This window comes from Bos mutus, chromosome 3 (assembly GCF_027580195.1).
Source record: "Bos mutus isolate GX-2022 chromosome 3, NWIPB_WYAK_1.1, whole genome shotgun sequence".
In the NCBI taxonomy this organism is placed as follows: domain Eukaryota; kingdom Metazoa; phylum Chordata; class Mammalia; order Artiodactyla; family Bovidae; genus Bos; species Bos mutus.
In genome coordinates, this window is record NC_091619.1 from 95,204,667 (window position 1) to 95,232,483 (window position 27,817).

At 41.5% G+C, this 27,817-nt stretch overlaps 1 protein-coding gene across 1 annotated transcript in view; it reads left to right on the forward strand.

Moving 5' to 3' along the window:
- AGBL4 (AGBL carboxypeptidase 4) overlaps positions 1 to 27,817 on the forward strand; it is a 1,467,493-nt gene that overhangs the window by 1,069,150 nt on the left and 370,526 nt on the right. The gene's annotated exons all lie outside the window — the stretch shown is intronic.

Below are 27,817 nucleotides of genomic sequence, written 5' to 3' on the forward strand. Positions count from 1 at the left end.
TGCTGAGAGTTTTATCATATTGTTAAATGGAGTTGAATTTTATCAAATGCTTTTTCTGCATCTATTGAGATGATCATATGATTTTTATTTTTATTCTTCATTTTGTTAGTTGGGTGTATCACATTGACTGATTTGTGGGTGCTGAACCATCCTTATATCCCTGGAATAAATCACTTTTGATTGTGGTATGTTATCCATTTAATTATATTGTTGAATTCAGCTTGTAGATATTTTGTTGGGTAATTGTTGCATTTATATTAATCAGAGATATTGGTCTGTAATTTTCTTTTCTTGTGGTAGCCTTATCTGGTTTTGGTATCAGGGTAATGATGGTCTCATAAAATCAGTTTTGAATAGTTCCTTCCTCTATTTTTTGAAAGAGTTTGAGAAGAAGTGGTATTAATTCTTCATTGGATGTTTGGTAGAATTCACCAGTTAAGTCATCTGATCTTGGACTTTTATTTTGTTGGGAGGCTTTTGATTACTAATTCAATTTCCTTACTGGTAATCAGTCTGTTCAGATTTTCTGTTCCAGTTTTTTAAAGCATGTCTTTGTTCTTTTTTGCTTAATGTTTTTGCTTTTTAAAAATAATTTTACTTATTTATGTTTTTATTTTTGACTGTGCTGGGTCTTTGTTGCTCCTCGGGCTTTTCTCTAGTTTCAGCTAGCAGGGGCCATTCTTTAGTTGCAGTGTGTGGCTCTCTCTTCATTGCAGTGGCTTCTTTTGTTGCAGACCATGGGCTCTAGGGTGAGCAGGCTGCAGCAGTTGCCGCCTGCGGACTCAGCAGTTATGGCCCCAGGGCTCTAGGGCACAGGCTCAGTAGTTGTGGCACAAGAGTTCAGCTGCTGCACGGCATGTGGGATCTTCCCAGATCAGGGATCGAAGCCATGTCTCCTACACTGGCTGGTGGATTCCTCACCACTGAGCCACCAAGAAAGCCCCTGATTCAGTTTTATTAGGTTTATTAATATGTTTCTAGAATTTATCCATTTTCCCCTAATTGTTGAATTTGTTGGTATATAATCATTCATAGTGATCTCGTATGATCCTTTGTTGTGGTATCGGTTATAATGTCTTGTCTGTCATTTCTGATTTTATTTATTTGACTCCTCTCTCCTTTTTTTCTGGGTAGTTTTTAAAAATTACTACCTGACACTTTTTTTCTTACTACTTGGCATTGTCATAGAATGAAAACTCAAGGGCCTTACCATCAACCTTATTGTCGCTATTGTGGTATTGTCATGTCTGCCTTTGGGGTAATATGTAGAATAGGGGATCTCAACAAAAGGTTATGTTCACCATCTATGGGGCACAGAGAGACTAGGTGGGTCTGAAGTTTGCACCCGGGGACTGAAGTCAATACTTGGGCAAATTAGTTAATCATTCTGTGCCTTAGTCTTTCCATCAGTAAATACTGAGAGGATAAAATCATGTAAAATGCTAAGACCAGTCAATAAATAATAGTTGTTATTATTTCCCCCAATTTCAGAAACTGCCCACATAAGATACACTGATTCCACATTTCCTTAATTCTTTGTTATTGATTTTATCTGTATTTTTTAGTTGCACTCAAATTAGTATTTATTGTCAATGATTTTTACGTTACTTTGATTGGCTGTGTTTTCAAGACATTGCAGTAAGTTTGTTAACAAGCATTGTTGCAATATTTATGTCCCTAAATTTTTACCATAAGTGGTAAATATAAAAATAGAAGGCTTTCAAGCATAGAAGTGGACTTCTTGGATACAGTATGCTTCTTTGCTTCCCTCTTGCTGTGAGCATGTGTCTTTGATGGAGTGGCTGGTGGGATGAAAGCTGCTGAATATTGTGGACCCTTGAAAATGACAAGGATTTTCAGCAAAAACTGTAACTCACAATGTATGATTCTAACTCTTAAATATCACTTGTTAGTTACCTAGATTCATGATTGCCTATTCTCTTCTACATCAGCCCTTTGGGTAGAATGAACACTCTAATTAAATTAAGCCATTGGATTGTAATTATAATTTTGAAATAGAAAATCCTCCAGGGAATGTGATCATATTTATTATTGGAGAGACTCATGTGCCTCGCGACTGCAGGCACTGCAGGCCGGATACAGCTCCGCACCTTATGAGAGTAGGGGAAGCATGAGCTAATGGAAGCAACAACATATGAATGTTAGTTACGCTTGGTAGTAATTCTCGGATTGAAGATTTTATATCATAGCAGTTTCACACTTTTTCTTTGGGAAATCAGAACCTGTCCTGGGTTTTTGTGGATAATAATAATTATTACTAAAATTCACTGAGCCCTTACCTCATGCCAAGCACTATTCTCAGAGCTATTCATTTATTAACTTACTGAGTCCTCACAGTTAGTTACCCAAGAAGGTAAGTTTTATTATATCCCCATTTTACCTATGAGCAAACAGAGACACAGAAATGTGAATAATTTTCCCAAGTTTAAACAACCAGGTATTGGTTGAGCTAGTATTTGAATACAGGCAGATGACTCTAAAACTTTACTCTTAACCTTTATGCTAAACTGTCTCCTAAAGATAAAGGCCATGTGTCTCAGAAACTATCTGACTTCAACTTTCAGTAAAACATTTGGCATGCTACCAATGTCATGATCCATGCTGCTCATAAAGCTTTAAAGACAAGCACTACATTTTGTATGATGACAACAACCCTTGGCTGTTGATTGGTGTTTCAGCACAACCATAGTCATCTGCTCTGTAGAGAAGTTAAATTAATTAAGCCAGCAATTACTGAGACTGTTTTATCAATGCTGCATAGTTTCTTTCAGGTATTTATTAGTTCCTTCTCATCTGTAGTTTACACATCTTCCTGTCACTCAGGGTCATTATAATTTCAGAAGTGTAAGACCACAGAGGAAAAAGCAGCTTAGACATTATTTAACCAATGGAGAAACCAAAAATTAGGGAATGGAGACAACTTTTTTGGTGCCACATCTAGAGCCTCCTGAGGTCAGTGACTTTATCTCTCCTGTCTTCATCCCCCCATTGCCCAGCACAGGTCTACTCTGTAGGTGCTCAAGACAGCTTTGAGGAGGGAAGGAATTGTGGCACTAGGTGAGGACATGAAAGGCAGGGAGCATCCAGGACATGCCTGTAGACATGGGACAAATGCTGAGCAACAGACCTGACGCTCGTGACACCAGTGCAGCCACTACCTGATGTCCCAAATGAGAGGCCTGTGAAAGTCTTCCTAAGCTGAGCCATTAATTTTCAAGATCGAGTAGGGACCTTCCAATGGACAGGGCTGGGAAATCGGGTCTAATCAGCAAGAAAAGAGATAGTTAGCCTGAGCAACATTGCTCACAGGAAACAAAGCCCAAGGCCTAAAGCTAAAGGCACCTACCTTGCACCCTAGATGCTGAAAAGTACTCAGACTCCTTGAAAGTGTCCAGGAGGTACAAATAGATCTCCAGACTTAGAGGGAAGATGAAAGATACCATCATAGAAGTGCAAGAAAAAGGGCCTGGGAATAGAGGCCAAATGGGAGCTGCAGATAAATACTATTTAGGGAAACACACACTCTGATCAAAGGAAGCACAAAATGTTAAAAGAGCATCTAGGAGTCATAAAACCAAGCCAGGAAGTGAAGTCAAAGAAAAGGGGCCAACTTATATGCAAGTAAGGAGGCAGGAAACATTCAGGAAACTACAAGCAATTCAGTATGTCAGGAGCCAAGTCCTGCCAGTTGTTGGCAGGAAGGCAAGATGGCTGCAGAAGATGATAGGGACCAAGCCAGGGAAGGCCTCACAAGTGCCAGACTAAAGATCCTGGACTTTATCCTGAATCTTGGGAGAGAATTTTTTAGGAGAATGAAATGCCTTTTAGGAAGATTACTCTGGTCTCTGATGTAAAGGATCAACTGGATAAGGCAAGTCTGGATGTGGAGAGATTAGAAAAGAAAGTGGTATACCAATGCAGGCAAAAGATGATAAGGTCTAACCTAGGAAAGTGGTCATGGGGAGAGGAGCAGGGGGTAGAGATGAGAGGGGAGATGGGGGTTTCTTCCAGCATCCCCTGAATACTGAACACATCTCACTGAATGGCACAGGATGCGTGGTCCAAAACCTAGATATCGTCCTTTAGGCCTCTCCCTCATTCCACTCCTCTCTATCCAATCCATGACCAATCCTCCTAAATCCTTTGGATCCTCCTTCTTCTCACCATCTCCACTGCTCTCACTTTCTTCTCAATTATCACCCTTACCCTCCTGGATTTTTATGACAGACTCTTAAATGTCTATCCTAAATCTACCTGTGCCTTCCCTTCCACCACCACCAGATATTCCCCATCCATTTTCCTCAATACAACTAGCTTATTTTCCTGTTTTTTATTTAAAAAAAAATTAATTGAGGTGTAACTGACATCCAATAAGCTGAACTGTTGACATAAATAGGCACTTTAAATAAATATAAAATACAATTTAAGTTTTGGCATGTGTATATACCCTTGAAACCATTACCACAATCAAAATAATGAGCAATGTAACACCCCCAAATTTCCCTTCTGTCCATTTATAATCTCTTCTTCTCATTCCTGTCCTACTCCCACTCATCCCCAGATAACCACTGATATTTGTCACTATAGGTTAGTTAGCATTTTCCAGAGTTTATAAAAACAAGATCATACAGCATTTTCCTAGAATTTTATAAAAATGAAACCATACATATATGTACTTTTTTTCTGACTTCTCTGCATAATTATTTTGAGATTTATCCACATTGTGATGTGTCTAACAATGGTTCATTCCTTTTTATTGCTGGACAGTATTTCGTTGTGTCAGTTCAGTTCAGTTCAGTTGCTTAGTTGTGTCTGACTCTTTGCAACCCCATGGACTGCAACATGCCAGGATTCCCTGTCCATAACCAACTCCCAGAGCTTGCTCAAACTCATGTCCATAGAGTCAATGATGCCATCCAACCATCTGTCTTATCAGATAAGAAATCTTATCAGAAATCTTATCAGATAAGATAAAATTTCATTGTATGGATATACTAAAATTTATTGAGCACCATTCATCTGATGGTGCACATTTGAACTGCTTCTAGATTTTTCATTATTACAAATGAAGCTACTTTGGATATTAGTGAACAATTCTTTTTAAAGGCATATGCTTTCATTTCTCTTGGAGAATAATTTTTTAAGACACTGCCAAACTTTGTTCCAAAGTCACTGTACCATTTACATTCCCATCAGCAGTGTGTGAGAGTTCTACTTGCTCCATTTCTCCGGTACTCTGTATAGGCAGTATTTTTAATTGTATTCATCCTAAAGGTGTGTAGTGGTATCTCATTATAGTTTTGATTTGTGTTTTCCTAATGACTAACAATGCTGAGCATCTTTTTCATGTGCTTATTTGCCATCTGTTTCTCTCCTTTAGTGAACAGTTCAAATTTTTTGCCCACTTTTTTTTATTGCGCTGCTAGTTTTCTTATTATTTAATTTTGAGAATTCTTTACATACATGTTCAGGATTCAAGGCCTTTATTATATATATTATTTGTAATTACTTCCTCTCAGTCCATGGCTTGTTTTTCAATTCTCTGAATAGCTCTTTCAATGAGCAGAAGTTTTAAATTTTTCATCAGGCCCAATCTATCTGTTTACTCTTTTATAAATCATGCTTTTGGTATTTTGGGCTTCCCTGGTAGCTCGGCTGATAAAGAATCCTCCTGCAATGCAGGAGACCCCAGTTTGTTACCTGAGTCAGGAAGATCCCTTGGAGAAGGGATAGGCCCACTCCTATCCCAAGTGTTTTTGGGCTTCCCTCGTGGTTCAAAAAATCTGCCTGCAATCCAGGAGGCCTGAGTTCAATCCCTGGGTTAGGAAGATCCCCTGGAGAAGAGAACAGGTACCCACTCCAGTATTCTGTCCTGGAGAATTCCATGGACAGAGGAGCCCAGCAGGTACAGTCCATAGGATCACCAAGAGCCCAACATGACTGAGTGACTGGCACACTTTCACTTTCTTTGGTATTTTATCTAAGAAATCTTTGACTAGTTCAAGGTTACAGAGATTTTTCTTTTATGTTTTCTTCTAGAAGTTTTAGAGTTCCATGTTTGATATTTAGGTCTATAAGCCATTTTGAGTTCATTTTCATATGAGGTATGGATCAAAATTATTTTTCCCATATGGACAACCAATTGTCCTGGCTCCATTTGTTGAAGAGATTGTTTTTTCTTCACTGAACTGCCTTCCCATTTTTGTTGAAAATTAGTTGTCTATATATGACTGTGTCTATTTCTGAACTCTATCCTATTTCATGGATCTAATTATGCCAAAACCATGCTGTCTTGATTACTGTAGGTTTATAATAAGTCTTGAAATCAGGGAGTGTTAGTACTTCAACTTTGTTCTTTTTCAAAGCTTTTTTGGCTATTCTAGGTCCTTTGCATTTCCAAATGGATTTCAAAATTAGTGTGTCATTTCTTTCTTTCTTTTCTTTTTTTTTTTTTTTTTTATAACAAAGCCTCCTGGGATTTAGTGATTTTTTTTTTTTTTTGCAATAAAAATCTCATCATGCCCATCCATCTTTTAAACTCTTCAGTGGCTTCCCACATGCTCAGACTAACTGCCTTCCCCAATTATATTTTGTGGCTTAGAAAGCTCTGTGGGGTCTAGACTGTCCCCTCCTTTCTGGCCTCATTGTTCCTGGTCCCCATCTCTGCACTATAGGCACCCTAGTCTCTTTCAGATCCATGAATGTGTCATTGTTCTCTCCTACCTCAAGGTCTTTAGTAACCCTAACCCTAACCCTCTGACAGGAGCACTCCAACCCCACTCCACTCATATCTGTCTGCCTTCTTAACTCAAAATGTCTCCTCCTCATGAAAACCTTGCTTAGGCCCACCCCCACCCCCAGCTACATCAGCTCCTCCTTTAAGTTTTCCATAGCTCCCAATATTTTTCTTTCATATTTACTAAATAGTGAAATCATATATGTGAATCTGTGGTTATTTTAAAATGTCTGTAGCATGTAGATTGTCCTCATATGAACAGAATCTCTGTCTGTTTGCCTAACTTTGTACTCTATCTAGTAAAAATCTTGGCACAAGATAGGTGCTCAATAATGCTTGTTAAACTACTGAAGGAATGAATAGAGCAGAATTTTTGGAGTGCTTTCTCTTTTGCTTCATATCAAGGTGGATCTGGTACTAGGAGGAAGCCTGAGTTGATGGGCAGGGAGACCAGGAAAGACAAGGTTAACCAAGAGAGACTAGATACAGGTTTCCTGCCTCTGTGCCCAGCATTCATCCAGCCACCCTGCGTAGTGTCCGGTGTCTTAAAGAAATCATCTCTGAATGATACATTCATTTGCAATAATTCACGTACAAGCATTTTCATTCAGTTTGTCTTTGTTGCCTTAAAATAAGCCCAGATTAGAAATTGAGCAATAAACAAACAAGCAAAACTATTATTGGTAGGAAATTTCATCTTCCTTCTTTGTTTAAGCAGCTGCTTAGCATAACAGAAGCTCTCTTTGTTTCATTTTATTTTATTATAAGAATTTATATTTATTTATTTGTATCTTTGGGCATGCTGAGTCTTCGTTGCTATGTGAGGGCTTTCTCTAATCATGGCAAGTGCGGGCTACTCTCTAGTTGAGGTGTGTGGGTTTCTCACTGCGGTGGCTTTTCCTGCTGTGGAGCACAGGCTCCAGGTGCTGGGGCTTCAGTAGTGGTAGCACGTGGGCCAGTAGTTGCAGTTTGCATGCTCAAGAGCACTAGCTCAAGTAGTTGTGGTGCGTGGACTTAATTTCCCTGTGGCACGTGGGATCTTCCCAGACCAGGGATTGAACCGATGTCACCTGCATTGGTTCTACAAGAATCTATAAGGCAGATTCTTAACCACTACACCCACTCCAGTACTCTTGCCTGGCAAATGTCATGGACAGAGGACTCTGGTAGGCTGCAGTCCATGGAGTCGCTAGGAGTTGGATACAACTGAGCGACTTCACTTTCACTTTTCACTTTCATGCATTGGAGAAGGAAATGGCAACCCACTCCAGTGTTCTTGCTTGGAGAATCCCAGGGACGGGGGAGCCTGACGGGCTGCCGTCTATGGGGTCACACAGAGTCGGACACGACTGAAGCGACTTAGCAGCAGCAGCAGCACACCATGAGGGAACCCCTGCTTCATTTTATTTTCTAGCAGTTTGAAATGAGGCAAGAGAAGTTATCCTCCTAGGTTATGAGGCTAGCACTATGACCTAAGGCCTTGTGTTATGTTAGAAAATAAAGCTGTATTCCATACCTTTGGGGCTTGACTGAAGCATCTCAGAAAAGAACCATTCCCTGATGGCAACCTGGGGTTTCTCCACACCTGCTCCTCCATCCCCCACCCTCAGGAGCCAAACTCCCAGGAGTGAAATCTCAGCTCTGAATTCTAGCTGTATGGCTGTAATCCAACATCTTAACCTTTCTGGGCTTCTCATATCTCATTAGTAAAATCAGGGTAAAAATTACCCCTTCTCTACCTACCTTTCAAAGTTGTTGTGAAACTTAATAAGGTAATAATTAAGCTATACCAAGCATCTATCATGCACCAGCTGTTCCTTTTACAGATGTGAATTTTAATCACAAAAGTCTTCCAAGGTAGGTATTAGTTTCTTGTTTTATAAATCAGAAAACTGAAGCTCAGATAAAAGAAGGCAAGTGTCCCAAACTGTGAAGGTTCCTGGGTGCCAGGCTTACTGCTTAAACTTTGTTCAAAGGACAATGTGGGAAGGGTTAAACAGGGAAATAGCAAAATCAGGTTCAGTTTTTAAAAATATCCTTCCAACACCTGTGTGGAATATGGTTTGGAGGGGAAGAACTTAGGGGCTTGAAAAATGGAAAGGAGAAATATAATAGTGACAGGGTATGTTACCATTTTCAAAACACTTTTATATCCTTTCTGTTATTTTAGTCTCAAAAAAACCCTGTGAAGCAAGGAGGAAGACGTAATTATTGTCTTTTTAAAGTATGGAATCTGCAGTATCCAAATAGTGTAAATACTTTGTTCCAATGTCACACAGCTCACACCAGCAAAGCGCAGTCCCAAACCTAGCTCTGGACTTCTGGTACATCTTCTTTCACAAATTTCATCAATTTCATCTGATGCAGGCAAGCAAGCCAGTGTACTGCCACTGACCATGTAACAGTGTCAGGTTTCTGGCCTCTAGGACCTTAGCTTTCCTAGGTCCTTCCCTCTGTCTTTCTGATATGCTCAAATCTCTCAGTGGCATCTTCTGTCCCAGCTAGGTGGGGGTAAGAGATGGGAAGAGATGAGCTCCAGTCGGCCAATAAAGGAAGCTGGAATGGGACGGCTTAGCTACAAAAGGTTAAAATCAAGTTGGTTGATTGATTATGAATTTTAAGCAGTTTTTCTTCAGTGCAATCAGCACTCCCATCGTCATCGCTCATTAGAGAAAGATTTCCATTCCCGCAGTGATTGAGGATGTTTCTCTGTATTTGCATTTTGCATTCTATGCACTAAGCACCTTGCTGTCAGAATTATTAGCCGTTTCTCCTTGCCTGGTTCCTGCCTCTCCTTCCGTGGCGGTCCTGAGTCCCTTGCTGGGATGGTGAGAAGTAACCCCAGAGGAGAGGGCAGAAAGGTCATGGCCATATTGACCACTGGCTGGTCCATGCCTGACGATCAGCCAGCTGACCTCTGACAAGATGATAGAAGCAGCTGCCTCACGGCCTCTTTCTCTCCTCTTTTAATTGGCCTTTATGAATATTTAATGAAATCAAGATGGAATTCAATCAGAAGCTTTACCTGCTGCATCTTCTTTCGGAGAAAAAAGAAGAAAAGGACATGGTGGAATATTATTGGATGCCGCTAGCCACGAGGCAGAAGCAACATGTCCTGACGTCCCTCTGATACTCAAGTGCTCAGGAGTCTTTGCTGCCCAGGTGCTCCTGCTAAGTCCAATGCCATGCACCTCTTTTACTGGAGAAGTTGCGGTTTTCCGTATGCCACGTAGGAAATGGATCTTGTCTGGAGAGGTGAAGCTATGGTGCTAGAGCGCATGCACAAGCTGAAGCTGCCATCTTAGAAACATCCTTTCAGCAAATGCTCTCTCCCTGCCTACTGGGAGTCTTTTTGTCTTGCAAACAAAACATCCTTTTTCAGTCATTACATTAATTTATCGTTCATTGCAGAAGAATTATAGAGAAGATCAAAAGTAAAACTCTCATAATCCCATCACTTGGAGGTAATGAGGGTTAGAGTTTTTACATGTATTTATCTGTCCACTCTAACCACTGCACATACTCACATAATTATAGTAAGTAATGCCTTGAAATCTGCCTTATTAATTTCTTTTTATTTCTTATACAATGTAAAGATTATTTTCCATTCACAATTATTACAAAATATTGACTATATTCTCTGTGCTGCACAACATTTCCTTGAGCCTATCTTACATCCAGTAATTTGTTCCTCCCACTCTCCCATTCCTTTGTTGCCCCTCACCCCATACTGGTAACTACTAATTTGTTCTCTACATCTGTAAGTCTACTTATATATATATATATATATATATATATATATATTTATTTATTTATTTATTTATTTATTTAGAATGTGGTCCACTGGAGAAGGGAATGGCAAACCACTTCAGTATTCTTGCCTTGAGAACCCCATGAACAGTATGAAAAGGCAAAATGATAGGATACTGAAAGAGGAACTCCCCAGGTCAGTAGGTGCCCAATATGCTACTGGAGATCAGTGGAGAAATAACTCCAGAAAGAATGGAGCCAAAGCAAGAACAACACCCACTTGTGGATGTGACTGGTGATAGAAGCAAGGTCCGATGCTGTAAAGAGCAATATTGCATAGGAACCTGGAATGTTAGGCCCATGAATCAAGGCAAATTGGAAGTGATCAAACAGGAGATGGCAGGAGTGAACGTCGACATTCTAGGAATCAGCAAACTAAAATGGACTGGAATGGGTGAATTTAACTCAGATGACCATTATATCTACTACTGTGGGCAGGAATCCCTTAGAAGAAATGGAGTAGCCATCATGGTCAACAAAAGAGTCCAAAATGCAGTACTTGGGTGCAATCTCAAAAACGACAAAATTATCTCTGTTCATTTCCAAGGCAAACCATTCAATATCACAGTAATCCAAGTCTATACCCCAACCAGTAACGCTGAAGAAGCATGTCCGACTCTTTGCGACCCCATGAATCGCAGCACGCCAGGCCTCCTTCACCAGGCCTCCATCACCAACTCCTGGAGTTCACTCAGACTCACATCCATTGAGTTGGTGATGCCATCCAGCCATCTCATCCTCTGTTGTTCCCTTCCCCTCCTGCCCCCAATCCCTCCCAGCATCAGAGTCATTTCCAATGAGTCAACTCTTCGCATGAGGTGGCCAAAGTACTGGAGTTTCAGCTTTAGCAAGATTCCTTCCAAAGAAATCCCAGGACTGATCTCCTTTAGAATGGAGTGGTTGGATCTCCTTGCAGTCCAAGGGACTCTCAAGAGTCTTCTGCAACACCACAGTTCAAAAGCATCAATTCTTCAGTGCTCAGCTTTCTTCACAGTCCAACTCTCACATTCATACATGACCACTGGAAAAACCATAGCATAATGCCTTCCAAATCCATCCTTGTTGCTACAAGTGGCAAAATTTCATCCCTTTTTATGGCTGAGTAGTATTCTATTGCATGTATGAATATATCTTCTTTATTTACTTGTCTGTTGATGGACACTTAGGTTACTTCTGTATCTTGACAATTTTAAATAATGCTGGTATGATCTTTGGGGTCCATATATCATTTTGAATTAGTGTTTTTGGTTTTTTGGATATATACCTAGCAGTGGAATTGCTGTGTCTTATAATAGTTCTGCTTTTAGTTTTTTGAGAAATCTCCATACTATTTTCTACAGTGGCTATACAAGTTTACTATCTTTTTGTCTTTTTTAAATATACACTAATACTTTTTATTATACCACTAATACTTATCTATAGCACCATGTATAATGACTTTCTGTGTTTCATTATATGGAGCAACTTCATTTTATAACTGATCCCCAGTCATTGGCATTTCCATCTGGGGTTGCTGAAGATGACTTGATCAGTCAGTTCAGTCGCTAGGTCGCATGTGACTCTTTGCAACACCACAGACTGCAGCACGCCAGGCCTCCCTGTCCATCACCAACTACCGGAGTTTACTCAAACTCAAACCATTGAGTCGGTGATGCCATCCAGCCATCTCATCCTCGGTTGTCCCCTTCTCTTCCCTCCTTCAATCTTTCCCAGAATCAGGGTCTTTTCAAATGAGTCAGCTCTTCGCATGAGGTGACCAAAGTATTGGAGTTTCAACTTTATCATCAGTCCTTCCAATGAATATTCAGGACTGATTTCCTTTAGGATAGACTGGTTGGATCTCCTTGCAGTCCAAGGGACTTTCAAGAGTCTTCTCCAACACAACATTTCAAAATCATCAATTCTTCGGTGCTCAGCTTTCTTCACAGTCCAACTCTCACATCCATGCATGACTATTGGAAAAACCATAGCTTTGACTATTAGATGGCCCTTTGTTGGCAAAGTAATGTCTCTGCTTTTTAATATGCTGTCTAGGTTAGTCATAACTTTTCTTCCAAGGAGCAAGCATCTTTTAATTTCATGGCTGTAGTCACCATCTACAGTGATTTTGGAGCCCAAGAAAATAAAGTCTGTGTCACTGTTTCCATTGTTTCCCCATCTATTTGCTATGAAGTGATGGGACAAGATCCCATGATCTTAGTTTTCTGAATGTTGAGTTTTAATCCACCTTTTTCACTCTCCTCTTTCATTTTCATCAAGAGGCTCTTTAGTTCTTCTTCACTTCCTGTCATAAGGGTGGTGTCATCTGCATATCTCAGGTTATTGATATTTCTCCCGACAATCTTGATTCCAGCTTGTGCCTCATCCAGCCCAGAATTTCTCATGATGTACTCTGCATATAAATTAAATAAGTAGGGTGACAATATACAGCCTTGCTGCTGCTGCTGCTGCTTCAGTCGTGTCCGACTCTCTGCGATCCCATAGATGTCAGCCCACCAGGCTACCCTATCCCTGGGATCCTCCAGGCAAGAACACTGGAGTGGGTTGCCATTTCCTTCTCCAATGCATGAAAGTGAAAAGTGAAAGTGAAGTTGCTCAGTCGTGTCTGACTCTTAGTGACCCCATGGACTGCAGCCTACCAAGTTCCTCTGTCCATAGGATTCTCCAGGCAAGAGTACTGGAGTGGGTTGTCATACTCCTTTTCCTATTTGGAACCAGTCTGTTGTTCCATGTCCAGTTCTAGCTGTTGCTTCCTGACCTGCATACAAATTTCTCAAGAGGCAGGTCAGGTGGTTGGAATCCCTATCTCTTGAAAAATTTTCCAGTTTGTTGTGATCCATACAGTCAAAGGCTTTGGCATATTCAATACAGCAGAAGTAGATATTTTTCTGGAACTCCTTTGCTTTTTCAGTGATCCAACGGATGTTGGCAATTTGATCTCTGGTTCCTCTGCCTTTTCTAAATCCAGTTTGAACATATGGAAGTTCACGGTTCAGGTACTATTGAAGCCTGGCTTGGAGAATTTTGAGCATTACTAGCGTGTGAGATGAGTGCAATTATGCAGTAGTTTGAGCATTCTTTGGCATTGCCTTTCCTTGGGATTGGAATGAAAACTAACCCTTTTCAGTCCTGTGGCCACTGCTGAGTTTTCCAAATTGGCTGGCATATTGAGTGCAGCACTTTCACAGCATCATCTTTTAGGATTTGAAATAGCTCAACTGGAATTCCATCACCTCCACTAGCTTTATTTGTAGTGATGCTTTCTAAGGCCCACTTGACTTCACATTCCAGGATGTCTGGCTCTAGGTGAGTGATCACACTACTGTGATTATCTGGGTCATGAAGGTCTTTTTTGTATAGTTCTGTATATTCTGGCCACCTATTCGACTTGATGATTTTAAGAGCCAAGGTTTTGGAGTCAGAGTGTCTTTTTTCATATTAAAAAAAAGAAATATAGTTTTGAGGAATAAATGAGAATTTATACAAAGCATCTAGTACAATGTCTGACATAAATGTTCAGTTATGGTAACCATTTACATTGTCATTATTAATAGTACTCTGACAAATTTCCTTGTAGCGTAATCTTCACCACTTCATTAGATTAATTTCCTAAGAGTAAAGTTGCCGGGCAAAGGATTTACATATTTTGAAGTCAGCTAAAACTTCTGAAAGCTCCTGAAGTATTGTTAATATTATTTCTTTCTCAGATCAGCTTCTGGATTTTGGCTATCATCAGGGAACATTCAGGCTTCTTATGGCCATTGTCTGATGAAACTTTCAACAACTTCTTTCCCTTCCATGGTCCTTGGTTTCCTCATCATAGAATGAAGTGTTGAACTGGGTACATTTTAGTTTGGCAGATTCTCTCCTACCTCTAGCCACTCTGTCATGGTCCAGAACACCCACTGGAGCAGGAAGGTCTAAAGCCAACTGAGCAGTAAGAGCTGTCAGGCAGGTACTCATTCCTTCAGTGCAGGCTTCTTATTTCACCAGGGTGCCTTTAGGGATGTCAAGTAGTGTCTGACAGACAGATGAAACTAGAACTGGCAAATGAACTCCAGGAGACTACGCTTTTCTGTCTGTCTGTGTGTATTTTGAAGGTGTGTGTTGTGGATCGAAATGTACATGCCCCTCAAAGTTAGGTTGAAGTCCTTACCCCTGGCATATGTGAATGTGCCCTTCCTGGGAAATAGGGTCCTAGCAGATGTACTCAAGTTAAGATCAACCTGGATTAGAGTGAGCCGTAAATTCCATGAGTGGTGTCTTTATCAGAGGGCCATGTGAAGGCACAGACACAGTGATACCCAGGAAGAACACACGTGGCAAAGGCAGAGATTTAAGTAATGCTGCCATAATCCAAGGGACTTCAAGGACTGCTGGCAACTGTGAGAAGCTGGGAGATACAAGGAACATACTTCCCTAGAAGTTCTGGAGGAAACATGGCCTTGCAAACTATTGATATCCAATTTTTAACCTCCAGAACTGTGAGAGAATAAATCTCTGTTGTAAGTTACCTAGCTTGTGAGATACACACACACACATACACACACACACACACACACACACACACACACATATATATATAAATATAAATGGCAGCTCTGGAAAGCTAGTACAGTGTAGATTCTAATTTTTATTTCTCTTTCCTTAGTAGAATACAAGCTATTAATTCCTAGGGTCATTACTGGAAATAGCATGACATAATGAGAAAAGTTCAGGATTGGGAATCTGACTGTCCTAGCTAAAAGCTGGGCATGTAACAAAATTTTTCTGCAGTGCCTATGCTGGGAAATACCTTCTTCTTCCTGTCACCAAATTTCCTACTTGGTCAGTGGGTTACTTCCCTTAGTCACCCCAATAAGCCTAAGGCCTAATTTTATTTAACAAAGACCCTTGCCTGGCAGTTGAGCTAAAACAGGAATCTGGCCTATGGCCAAATGTCCCTAAGACAGCTACAAGCCCGCTAAACTAAAATAATCTCTTTATGTGTTTATGTCCCCCACCAGACTGAAGGTTCAATGCCAGGGATCATGTTTGATTCATTGTTGAGACTCCAAAACCCAATTCAGTTGCTGGTCCAAAATACGTGCTCAGTGAAAGTTTTTAGAAGACAATATTCAGAAAATGGGGTCTTGTGCTTTTGATTCTGCTGTTTCAGTTCCTTGAGTTTAGTTTCCTTCTGATACTTTGCTCATGTTTTTTACCTGCTTTGACCTGCCTCCTAGATCTCTACTGAGATAATCCACCCTATGATTTTTATTTATTCAAATACATTTAGTATGTACTGTAGTAATTATGATAATATCTGCCATTTATGGAACATTGCTCCTTGATAGGCCTCATGACACTATTATGTGTGCGAATATTGGTCTAAAAACTTAGGAGTATGAGAAATATATTTAATTTTATACTAAAAACATTTAAATTGAACTTGTATCCCTTATCTGGTAGTAAAGTGAATCTCTGATATTACTGGGGCTTCCCACCTACATGCTTTGCTAAGGTCCCAGGATCTCATGTGGCTGCAAAGTGTCAGAAGCATTGGGGTAGCCTCTCTGATTATTGGTCACTGGTCCCAACCAGCACCCACTGGTCCACCCATTTCCCTTTTCTTCATGCCCCTGTACTGCTGCTTCCATGCACTGATTGGGTCATAATCATTTCTGATGAGTCCACAGACCATAAACCCACAGCCAACAAACCTGAGAAAACCCTATGATGTTTCTACAGAGTGAAGTAGAGGTAACAAATGTGCTGACCTTCATCTCCTCGCTGTTGGAGAAATAACATCCCCCAGCCTTAAGCCCAGAGCCATCTTCCCCTCTCCTACATTTTCCCTCAAGGATATCCATAGTGTATAGTCTTAAGTGCATTCTGGCTTTCATAAAAATGAAAGAATACAGTTGACTCCTAAACAGAAGAATATAGCTCTGCTTTCCTCTTCTTCAAAAATCCCCAGCAAAGCAAAGACTAGTAGCCTAGCTATTGCTTGGAACCCAAAAAGAAGGGACAATGCAAGAACATATACAGATTCTTATTCCAGTAAATTATCTGACTACACTAGTCCCTTTAAAACAAAATATTATTTATCACCACAATCCTGCAAAGGTAGGGATTTTTACATATGTACTGATAAAAGCCACAATTCAGAGAGAAAAAGATTTTACAATTAGTAAAGATAATTCTAGGAGGTGATACAGGTTGGTGTGACACACTGAAGCTTGGAGGCTAAGCTACTGGTTCCTCAACCTCTGTGTTCTGGATGTGGGAAGGGGGAACCTCGATGGCAGCCTTGAAGAATGGGTAAGTCTAAGTGAGATAGGGACAAAGGATACATCAGCACCTGGTTAGGGGATAGCAGAAGTGAAACCTGTCAGTCTGTGGGGTTTGATTCTTCTTATAGCCCTGTTCTCCAGCTTTCCAATTCAGCTGTCAGGAGGCATGGATGTACACACACCATACATGCACACACACATACACACACATACACACACACACACACATATACACACACACACAAGCCCACAGTGCCAAGATCACTGAATCCAGAAGGGTTCCCCATCTCAACATCATGATATTCTCAGAACTCTGCCATAGTTTTGTCCCAGGGCTGTGCTTAGAGGAAAGTTCTCCCACTCCAAGACCCAGGGTAAGTGATGTACAAGCAAGGCTCCCTATTACTATTGCCTTCTGTAGACAGATCAGCTGTGTTCTGAATCCAGATGCCTGGATTTGAGTCCTTGTCCTGCAGATCCTTCCCCTCTTTTATAAAAGGAAGTTTAGCTCATTAACCTCAGAGGTCCTTCCAAGTCCTCTAAGGACTTATGAAATATCTAGTCTGGACCTTGGGCTTCCCTGGTGGCTCAGATGGTAAAGAATCCATCTGCAGTGCGGGAGACCTGGGTTCAATCCCTGGGTTGGGAAGATCCCCTGGAGGAGAGCACGGCAACCCACTCCAATACTTTTGCCTGGAAAATCCCCATGGACAGAGGAGCCTGGCGGGCTACAGTCCATGGGGTCATAAAGAGATGGACACGACTGAGCAATGAAGCAGCAGCAGCAGTCTGGACCTTAAATTTGACACATTTTATAACTTCCCACTAACTTCTTTCCAGTGTCACAGACACACAATATAATGAGACAGTCCAAAGGCCTTATAAGGTCTCTCTGGCTTGCACAGTCTCACCACTATATACAATTCATTTTTCTTAACTTTAATCCAAATATAGTTTCTAGTATTTTCTAATAAGCTCTGGCCTATCTTGTGCTCACAGTTTATTGCTATCAGGAAGAATTTTCCCTCCTATTGATACCCCTCCCTTCTAACATTTCACTACCGTTTTTTTCTTTTTTCCTGCCGGCAATAATTATAAGTTGTGAAGCCCACAAAAAAGCGGATATGAAATAGACTGTGTATGATTAGAGATAATGTCACAGGCATGCGTCCGAAACCTGCTGTCTGGCTAATGTGTGTTTTCCTCCCTGTGACACTGAAAACAGTCATTATGCCTTGGCGGGGGCAGGGCTTTGGCAATGGTGTGATCAGTGATTACATATAAAGAATGTCTTTCTTTATCTCCTAGCCATGAGGCTGAGGTAGACAGATCATATTTCTAAGATTTCTGATGGCATGAACTTTACAAACTGACCTTCCTCTTTTGATTCCTTGATTCACTGCAGCTTCTTTGCTGAAAATCAGAAACGAGATGCCAGTCCAGGTTCAATGCATGATACTGGATGCTTGGGGCTAGTGCACTGGGACGACCCAGAGGGATGGTATGGGGAGGGAGGAGGGAGGAGGGTTCAGGATGGGGAGCACACGTATACCTGTGATGGATTCATTTTGATATTTGGCAAAACTAATACAATTATGTAAAGTTTAAAAATAAAATAAAAAAAACAGGATCTGGAAATAAAGTATTAATAGGTTCTCTGTCCTGGGTTATGAGCATTGTCCTGAGACTGAGGCAAAGACCTGGTCTTTTACAAAGAAAGGCAACCAGATAGAGGTGCAATTGCCTCTGCTGTTATTTGTAAAATGCAAATTAGTTCATTCTACAAATATTTATTGAGCACCTACCATGTGCTGGCACTACTCTAGGTGTTGGAGATCAGGTAAGGACCAAAACAGAAAACTTCCTACTTTAATAGGGTTTACATTAAGCTGTAACATGACAATTAGAAAGCAGAGGGTGGGGGTGTATGCATAAGCAAAATTATCAAGTAAAATACTTAGTATACTAGGTAATTAAAAGTAAGTTAATAATTTATTGTCCAAACCAGGACACCTCTGAAACTATCAGTAATTTCACTATCATGAAACTATCATGAATAACTATCACAAAACTACCAGTAATTTCAATGGGTAAAGAGATATAAATCAGGACAATGGTCATCCTAAAATGCTGTGGAGGAAAATCAAGCAATTAAGGGAAGTAAGGAATGTGGAGAGGCTGTAGACAGGGGATGAAGAGAAAGAAGTGGATTGGAATTTTAAATAGGATCATCATAGTGCTTCACTGTGAAGGAAGTAAGGAAACTATGTGGATATCTGGGGAAAAGTGTTTTCAGCAAAGGGAGCAATAAGCATAGTAGCCATTAGGATGGACCACGGCTGGTATGTTCCAGCAGCAGCAAGGAAGCCAGTGGCTACATGGAACAACTGAGTGGGAGGACAGTAGGAAATGAGGTCAGCAGGGCAGGTGGAACATCAGGTCATGTAGGTCTTTTCAAGACATTGTAAGGGCTTTGGCATTTACTGTGGTGGGATGGCAGCTATCTAAAGCTTTTTATCTGACTTATGTTGCTTTACCATAATCACTGTAAATGATGTATTGAGAATAGTCCTTTAAAGGGGCAATATGTGACAAGAGTTGAAGTAGGAACATCAGTTAAGAGGCTGTTCCAGTAATCTCGGTAAAAATGGTGGTGGCAGGAAGTAGATGGAGATGGTGAGAAGTGGTCAGAATTTAGATGTTCTGAAGACAAAGTCAACACAATTTAATGAAGGATTGAATATGGGGCATGGAAGAAAAAATATTGTTAATGATACCTCCAAGTTCTTTGACCTGAACATGCCGGAGGAGTTTCCTTAAATGAGAAGGGAGCATCTGTGGGTAGAATAGATTTGGGGAAGGAGATTATGGGTTTTGTTTTAGTGTGTTACATTTGAGATGCTTGTTAAATATTCACATGGAAGCCCATATGCTGCAACTACTGAACCAGTGCACAACAACTGGAGAGTCCGTGCATTGCAACGAAAGATCCCACACAACGCAACAAAGACCCAACTCAGCCAAATAAATATATAAAAATGCTAATATATATATAATATATAATGATAATATATATATTCACATGGAATATATATATATGCATTATATGGAGATATGGAAAATACAGTTGGATATGAGTCTGGAGTTTAAAAGAGAAATCAAGTTTAGAGATAAATTTTGAAATCTGTTAAATTGAAGGAGATCATTTAAGGAGTGAGTGTAGCTTGAGAAGAAAAGTCTTCCAAAGACTGATCCTTGGCTCATTCTAATGTTAAAAAGTCTGGAAGAAAAAGAGATACCAGCAAAAGAGTGGTAGAAGGAGAGGCCCATGAAATTGGGGGAAAACTTGGAGAGTGTGGCATCTTGTAAGTCAAGATTTTAAAAAGTAGTGCACACACAAACACACAGGGAAGAGGGATCCACTTCTTCTGATCTGTCAGGCATGATGACAACTGAGAACAATTGGAGGTCATGGAGGCCTTCACAGGAGCAGTTTCAGTGGCGTGGTTAGGGCAATGGCCTGACTGAATGGAGTTTAAGAAAGAAGGGATGATAAAGAATCAGAAACAGATAGAGACAACTGTGTTGAGGAAATGAGAAAAATGAAGTAGTGGTAGAAAAAGAAAGTGGAGCCAAGAGCATTTTCTTTTTTGTATAATTGAAGAATTAATGTGTTTTTATTCATATTTCATTCTGAAATGATATGATAAACTAGAATATTTTCAGTTTAGTTCAGTTGCTCAGTGGTATCTGACTCTTTGTGACCCCATGTACTGCAGCATGCCAGGCCTCCCTGTCCATCACCAACTCCTGGAGTTTACTCAAACTCATGTCCATAGAGTCAGTGATGCCATCCAACCATCTCATCCTCTGTCGTCCCCTTCTCCTCCCATCTTCAATCTTTCCCAGCATTGGGGTCTTTTCAAATGAGTCAGTTTTTTGCATCAGGTGGCCAAAGTATTAGAGTTTCATCTTCAGCATCAGTCCTTCCAATGAATATTCAGGACTGATCTCCTTTAGGATGGACTGGTTGGATCTCCTTACGGTCCAAGGGACTCTCAAGAGCCTTCTCAAACACCACAGTTCAAAAGCATCAATTCTTCAGTGCTCAGCTTTCTTTATAGTCCAACTTTCACATCCATACATGATGACTGGAAAAACCATAGCTTGAACTATACAGACCTTTATTGGCAAAGTAATGTCTCTGATAAACTGTCTAGGTTGGTCATAACTTTCCTTCCAAGGAGTAAGCATCTTTTAATTTCATGGCTTCAGTCACATTCTACAGTGATTTTGGAGCCCCAAAAAACAAAGTCTCCCACAGTTTCCACTGTTTCCCTATTTGCCATGAAGTGAAGGGACCAGGAGCCATGGTCTTAGTTTTCTAAATATTGAGTTTTAAGCCAACTTTTTCACTCTCCTCTTTCACTTTCATCAAGAGGCTCTTTAGTTCTTCTTCACTTCCTGCCATAAGGGCGGTGTCATCTGCATATCTAAGGTTATTGATCTTTCTCCCAGCAATCTTGATTCCAGCTTGTGCTTCATCCAGTCCAGTCCAATGTTTCTCATGATGTACTCTGCAGAGAAGTTAAATAAGCAGGGTGACAATATACAGCCTTGACGTAGTCCTTTCCTGATTTGGAACAAGTCTGTTGTTTCAGATCCAGTTCTAAAAGTTGCTTCTTGACCTGCATACAGATTTCTCAAGAGGCAGTAAGGTGATCTGGTATTCCCATCTCTTGAAGAATTTTCCAGTTTGTTGTGATCCACACAGTCAAAGGCTTTGGCATAGGCAATAAAGCAGAAGTAGATGTTTTTCTGGAACTCTCTTGCTTTTTCAATGATCCAACGGATGTTGGCAATTTAACCTCTGGCTCCTCTGCCTTTTCTAAATCCAGCTTGAACATCTGGAAGTTCACAATTCATGTGCTGTTGAAGCCTGGCTTGGAGAATTTTGAGCATTACTTTGCTAGCGTGTGAGATGAGTGCAATTGTGCGGTAGTTTGAACATTGTTCAGCATTGCCTTTCTTTGGGACTGGAATGAACAGTGACCTTTTCCAGTCCTCTGGCCACTGCCAAGTTTTCCTAATTTGCTGGCATATTGAATGCAGCACTTTCATGTCATCATCTTTTAGGATTTGAAATAGCTCAACTGGAATTCCATCACCTCCACTAACTTTGTTCATAGTGATGCTTCCTAAGCCCACTTGACTTCGCATTCCAGGATGTCTGGCTCTAGGTGAGTGATCACACCATTGTGGTTATCTGGGTCATGAAGATCTTTTTTGTATAGTTCTTCTGCATATTCTTGCCACCTCTTCTTAATATCTTCTGCTTCTGTTAGGTCCATACCATTTCTGTCCTTTATTGTGCCTAACTTTGCATGAAAGTTTCCCTTGGTATCTCTAATTTTCTTGAAGAGATCTATAGTCTTTCCCATTCTTTTGTTTTCCTTGATTTCTTTGCATTGATCACTGACGAAGACTTTCTTACCGCTCCTTGCTCTTCTTTGGAACTCTGCATTCAAATAGGTATATCTTTCCTTTTCTCCTTTGCCTTTCTCTTCTCCTCTTTTCTCAGCTATTTGTAAGGCCTCCTCAGACAACCATTTTGCCTTTTTGCCTTTCTTTTTCTTGGTGATGGTCTTGATCACTGCCTCTTGTACAATGTCACAAACTTCCATTCATAGTTCTTCAGGCACTCTGTCTATCAGATCTAATCCCTTGAATCTATGTGTCACTCCACTGTATAATCAAAGGGATTTGATTTATGTCATAACTGAATGGTCTAGTGGTTTTCCCTAGTTTCTCCAATTTAAGTCTGAATTTGGCAATAAGGATTGGAGCCACAGTCAGCTCCTGGTTCTGTTTACCTTTAACTTCCAAATTTTGGTAATGCAGAAAAAATAGACAACAGTTGCTGGAGTGAAATACTTGAGTAGGTGACAGTGAAAGGGATCTGGTAGGGCAAACAAACAGGTAGATGTGTAGAGGGGGTGGCCTTGGATAGGGGCAGGGAACATTAGTAACACGAGGAGAGGTGGAGTTTGTGAGTGTACTTGTAAGTACCTAGATAGATGTGATATTGGGCTCTTATGTTCTTCATGTTGCTTTCTTGGTGAAATCATAAGCAAGGTCATTAGTTTAGATGAGTTAGTTCCTGTAACACATTAGTGTTGTCTCTGTTGGGACACATTGTTGGAAGTTAAAGTTCATTGTTTCATTCACTTGTTGAATACTCACCAAGCACTTACTGTGTACCAGTGTCTGTCCTTGAAGGTCACCTGGGGGAGACAGATGCATAAACATAAACTTTCCAGGACGGCATGCATGTGCAGGGAGTTAAATGTGGAAAATTAAAATAATTATCTTAGCATGAGAAAATCTAGAAGTGATTCAGAGGAAAGATGGAAATTGAGTTAGATATAGCATGATAAGAATAATTGGGAAAAAGAAGGAAAGTCATCCTAGACCCAGGGAATAGCATGAGCAAAGGCTTCTAAGAGTGAAAGACAAAGAAAATTCTCAGTATTTGGAGACCATGTATGAAAACTGGACTTGTGATTAGACAGGTGGTTTGTACCATTCTGTGAAGGGTCTTTGCTCAGAATTCTCCAGGCCAGGCTTCAGTAGTATGTGAACCATGAACTTCCAGATGTTCATGCTGGTTTTAGAAAAGGCAGAGGAACCAGAGATCAAATTGCCAACATCTGTTGGATCATTGAAAAAAGAGTTCCAGAACAACATCTACTTCTGCTTTATTGACTATTCCAAAGCCTTTGTGTAGATCACTATAAACTGTGGAAAATTCTGAAAGAGACGGGAATACCAGACCACCTGACCTGCCTCTTAAGAAACCTGTATGCAGGTCTGGAAGCAACAGTTAGAACTGGACATGGAACAACAGACTGGTTCCAAATAGGAACAGGAGTACGTCAAGGCTGTATATCGTCACACTGCTTATTTAATTTATATGCAGAGTACATCATGAGAAAGAAAGAAGCACAAGCTGGAATCAAGATTGCTGGGAGAAATATCAATAACCTCAGATATGCAGATGACACCACTCTTATGGCAAAAAGTGAAGAAGAACTAAAGAGCCTCTTGATGAAAGTGAAAGAGGAGAGTGGAAAAGTTGGCTTAAAGAAACATTCAGAAAACTAAGATCATGGCATCTGATCCCATCACTTCATGGCAAATAGATGGGGAAACAGTGGAAACAGTGGCTGACTTTTTTTTTTTTTTTGTGGGGCAGCTCCAAAATCACTGCAGATGGTGATTGCAGCCATGAAATTAAAAGACACTTACTCCTTGGAAGGAAAGTTATGACCAACCTAGACAGCATTTTAAAAACCAGAGACATTACTTTGCCAAAAAAGGTCCGTCTGCAGTCGATGGGGTCGTTAAGAGTCAGAAACGACTGATCGACTTCACTTTCACTTTTCACTTTCATGCATTGGAGAAGGAAATGGCCACCCACTCCAGTGTTCTTGCCTGGAGAATCCCAGGGACAGGGGAGCCTGGTGGGCTGCCGTCTATGGGGTCGCAGAGAGTCGGATACGACTGAAGTGACTTAGCAGCAGCAGCAGCAGTCAAGGCTATGGTTTTTCCAATAGTCATGTATGGCTGTGAGAGTTGGACTATAAAGAAAGCTGAGTGCCAAAGAATTGATACCTTTGAACTGTGGTGTTGGAGAAAACTCTTGAGAGTCCCTTGGACTGCAAGGAGATCCAACCAGTCCATCCGAAATGAAATGGGTCCTGAATATTCATTGGAAGGACTGATGTTGAAGCTGAAACTCCAATATTTTGGCCACCTGATGCAAAGAGCTGACTCATTTGAAAAGACCCTGATGCTCGGAAAGATTGAGGGCAAGAGGAGAAGGGGACAACAGAGGATGAGATGGTTAGATGGCATCACTGACCCAATGGACATGAGTTTGGGTAAACTCCTGGAGTTGGTGATGGACAGGGAAGCCTGGCGTGCTGCAGTTCATGGAGTCGCAAAGAGTAAGACACGACTGAGTGACTGAACTGAACTGAACTGTGAAGGGCCTTATGTGTCAGACTGAGAAGCTGAGACAGTGAAAGACTGTGAAGATTGTAAGCAGGGATGTGTCTCTGACTGCAAAGAGTCTAAGCAAAGGTGGCCCTGAGTGGGACACACCATGGTGTCAGGGAAGCTGACCGAGGGCCAGTGGGGATGAGGGCAGAAGGATGCCCGAGTGGGATGTGGAGGATCCTGGCGTAGCCCTCTGAGGAGAGACATTTCTCCCTGAGTTGGGAAGTGGCTCCCCATTGACATGCAGAAAGCACTGCCCGCTTTAGTGCTTTAATAAAAATGGAAAATATGCGTTTGTGTGATGCTTTTAATCATTTTGGAATTGTAAAGAGCTCCGGGCTTTGGGGGCTGGGATGGCCCCGTGTGAACATAAATTAGCCTGAGTAGCTCATGCTGTTTATGGGCACTGTTTGCTGTAAATTCGGTTCTGTTGCCGGAATCCTGTGTCACCTGCATAGCCCTCAGCTTCAACACGCCTCCTGTTGAAAACTGCAAGGGTGACTTTTGGCTTTGGCTTCCAGTTAGGAGGGTCACGGATTCCAAGCTGAATTAGGGAGGTTTTCATTAATAAACACTTGTGATCTTTAATTTGCTCACTCATTCTGCAAACTGGGACTGATCACCTACTCCACCTAGCCCCACGCTAGACACTGGGAACATGGAGATGAGATAGGCCTGGAGGCACCCACAGTCTCAGATACCAGGAATTTAAGCAAAAGTAGTCAGGGCCAGTTAGGGCAAAAGGAGAAGAATGGTTACTTCTACCTGGAATCTTTTAGACCAGGGCTGTGACTTGTCCCATGAGAAATGGGTGAGTTTTGGCTGCTTGCTTAGAATTGTTGAAAAGCAGAGTCAGGGTTATCACCAAGGGCTTGAACCAGGTGTTAGCCTGACCCAGGGTGGGATACTGACTCTGCTTCCTTGCCACCCTTAGGACTGTCAGAAAGACCCCTGACTCCTTCCAGTCTCAGTCCCCACCTGTTAAAGGCGGTAGTTATAATATAGATATAAAGCCCCTGACATAGATTCAGTCCATGGGACACTCTCTACAGACATTGGCTTGCTCTCCCTGGCCCATGCTCACCTCCCAGCAGGGAGAGGCAGAAACGAGCCATTCTGTTCTCTATAAACAGGTTGCTTCATGGCCAGGAGCACTCATTGGCAACTTGTCTATCACTGAACTCTTCAGTGGCTCCCAGTGTCCTCAAGAATGAAATGCAAACTCCTACCTAGGACAAAGGAGACTCTCTAAGATGCTCTCACACCTTGCAGGACCGTCTCCACACACCCCTCTTTGTCCTCTACTCTCTAGTCACATCAGAACATTCACTACTCCCGGGGTGCATATGTGCTTCTCATCTCTGAGTCTTTGCTCATGCAGAAGCCTCTGCCTGGACCCCTCAGCTCTTTTTCCCTCTTCTCCACCTAGAAAAACTCCGCTTACCCTACAAAAAAAAAAAAAAAAAAAAACAGTCTTAAAGCCTTCTCCTCAGAAAACTACCCAGATGCCTCATTTAGACTTACTGTTCTCATCTCTGGCAACCACGACACTTTTCTGTCATATTATATTTTTTCTACTGATTTTGATGGGAGTTGATGGTGCATAGGCTAAAATCCCTCACCATCTTCAAACATCTCCAAATATTCTAGAACTAGGGAACGAGCGTGAAGGTTAATATGGTGGTTCCAGTAAGAACCTGTGGTTGACTAAGCTGCCTGAAGATGCTGTTAGAGAAGCGTGAAGCTAACAAGCTTTAGAGAACTGTCATCCCTCATAGCACACTGGAACCCTTAAAGAGGTACACATTTGACAGTGAAGAAACAATGGTTCTGAGTTAGGAAGTGGTAGAGCTTGGCATCCAGCTATTTTTCCACCACGGCACACTGTCTCATTCAAAAAATGTCTGTGAAGCAGCAGTCTTCCGGTCCCTAGTGTGGGCTCCACTTGCTTCCTGTGGCCTAGGGCCCCACACTCAGATCCCTGCACTTGGGATTTCAAACTCTGTGGTTTCTATCGTAAAACTCAGTGATTTTACCTTTGAATTTGTGTTTTATAATCATAATCTGATGGAGATAACAAAGCCATGTATCAGAGGCTTAGAGCTTAGGTTCACGCACAGTCTGGCCTCCCACCACCCCCATACCTCTTCAGACTGGTTCTTGGCCACCTTCTCCCTCAGATGCTGGAAATCTTGACCCCACCCAGCCTCCCCTTTCCCAGGATAGCAGTTCCAGGGTATATTCAGTAGATAACTCGGCAGGATAAAGTGCTGGAACAGGCTGGGCTTCCACCCTGCCCCTCCCCGATCTGCTGCCATGCCAGTCCCAGTGAGAATTGCAGTACTCTTGGGGATTGACATCTGGAGTGGATTGGAGCAGCTGGCCAATGGGAATGAGAATGTCTGTCTGGACCTCCCTGTACTCAGTTGGCAGTGGGGGGAGGAGGTAGAATAGGGGAAGGCATTCCCAGCAGCCAGTGGGCCAAGCAAACTTGAGCGCCCAGTCTCATGATGGAGCCCCAGAACACCCATGATGGTTTGCACTCACCCCGCTACTATCCCCATGCCTAAGAGCATAGCATTAAAAAGCAAATAAAAAAATACCATGACAAGTGGGGAGAGAAATACTAGAAGCAAGAAAAGGCTTTATATTTTATTGCCTATAATGCCACTTTCATCCTTTTTTATATATGCATATATATGGGCTTCCTTGGTAGCTCAGATGGTAAAGAATCCGCCTGCAAAGCTGGAGACCCCAGTTTGATTCCTGAATTGGGAAGATCCCCTGGAGGAGGGCATGGCAACCCACTCCAGTATTCTTGCCTGGAAAATCCCATGGACAGAGGAGCCTGACAGGTTACAGTCCATGGGGTCGCAAAGAGTTGGACACAACTGAGCGACTAAGCAGAGCACAG